The sequence below is a fragment of the Stegastes partitus genome, unplaced genomic scaffold (genome assembly GCF_000690725.1).
Source record: "Stegastes partitus isolate 25-593 unplaced genomic scaffold, Stegastes_partitus-1.0.2 Scaffold577, whole genome shotgun sequence".
In the NCBI taxonomy this organism is placed as follows: domain Eukaryota; kingdom Metazoa; phylum Chordata; class Actinopteri; family Pomacentridae; genus Stegastes; species Stegastes partitus.
The window spans coordinates 278,514-280,307 of NW_007578308.1; the positions used below are offsets into that span (position 1 = coordinate 278,514).

Consider the following 1,794-nt stretch of genomic DNA (forward strand, 5'->3'; position numbering starts at 1 on the left):
CTGCAGATGTTTGCAGGTGAAGAACTGGTGGAGACGTCCTGCAGGTAGAAGACTGACGGACGTTCTGTCAGAGTTCAGAGATGATTCTAAGAACGTCAGAGCGAACACGCTTCACGCTGTGATTGAAACGAGTGAAGGTTGACGTGAGGCTGAAGGAACAGTTCAGGTCGTGAAGCTTCGCTGTCGTTTATTTTGGTTCCTCTGCAGACGGTGGACGAGATGAGCTCGTGGTCAGAGGCTCGATTTAGAAACAGCAGAGCGACGGGCGTTCAGGTCGTGGGAACCTTCAGAGTCTTCGTTTGCATCACAGACTCGCAAGAAGCTTCCTGGAGACTCGTTTGACCAGAATGTTCGTTAATTCAGCCGCTGGTCGGACTAGAAGCTCATCAACCGACAAACTGCTTCTGACTGAACGCTGCCACAAAGGAAACAACGTTTGTTCTGAAACAGTCAAAGTGAAATAAAAGCTGTCGGAGCAAACGGTGTCTCAGCCTGGAGCTCTACGCTGACTGTTTGTCTGGTTCTTTGTGGTTTTCTGCTGAGTTTGAGTTTCAGCTGCTGTTGTCAAAAATAAACCAAATAGTCCAACAAACCAGGACGGAGGTTTACTGGTCGAGTTTAGAAGACGGAGGCTGAGTTTAAAGTTAAACTAAACACTGAGCGTCACTTGTTTCACGGAAACTATTTGCAGCAACAACAGCGTTCACACCTGGTTCTGGACTGGACTAGACTTAAGTTCTTGACTGGTTTTGGACTTTTAGACTTGGCTTTAGACACTTAGTCTGGTTTTAATCTGGTTTTGGTCTAGTTTTAGACCTGATTTAGACAGATGTCAGACTTGGTTTTAAATTAGTTTCAGTCTTGGTTTTAGATTTAGTTTTAGTCTGGGTTTTAGTCTTGTTTTAGAATTAGTTTGAAACTTCAATTTAGACTGTTTTAGTCCTGGTTTCAGTTTGTTTTGGACTTAGTTTAGACTCAGTTTAGACTGGTTTTAGACTTGGTTTTAGTCTGGTTCTAGACTGGTTTTAGATGAATTTCAGACTTGGTTTAAAACTAATTTTAGTCTGGTTTTGGACTTGTTTAGACCTGATTGAGACAGATCTCAGGCTTGTTTTTAAACTAGTTTTAGTGTGGTGTTGGTCTGGTTCTGGACTTGTTTTAGGTTTAAGTTCTTCACTGGTTTTGGACTTTCACACTTAGACAAATGTTAGTCTGGTTTCAGACGTGGCTATGGACTGAGTTTTAGTCTGGTTTTAATCTGGTTTTGGACTAGATTTAGACCCGATTTAGACAGATGTCAGACTTGGTTTTGAACCAGTTTCAGTCTGGTGTTGGTCTGGTTCTGGTTCTGGCCCGTGGTCCTGCTGAACTCCAGCGTCTGGTCAGATTCTCACAGTTTCAATCTGAGGTTTCGTCGTCGTGTTTCAGGTTCAACTTTCACAGTTTGTTCCTGAAATGAGTCATAAAGTCTGAATGCAGCTGATCAGAAACTCTGCAGCTTCACGTCAACTGTGGACCCACAATCACACGACAACACACAACAACACACGACAACACACGACAACACACAACAACACACGACATCAACACAACAACACACGACAACACACGACAACACACAACAACACACAACAACACACGACAACACATGACAACACACGACAACACACGACAACACACAGCGTCAACACAACAACACACAACAACACACGACATCAACACAACAACACACAACAACACACAACAACACATGACAACACATGACATCAACACAACAACACACAACAACACACA

At 43.3% G+C, this 1,794-nt stretch overlaps 1 protein-coding gene across 1 annotated transcript in view; it reads left to right on the forward strand.

The window, feature by feature from the left end:
- ptpn18 (protein tyrosine phosphatase non-receptor type 18) overlaps nucleotides 1–1,794 on the forward strand; it is a 13,274-nt gene that overhangs the window by 1,083 nt on the left and 10,397 nt on the right. The window lies entirely within an intron of this gene.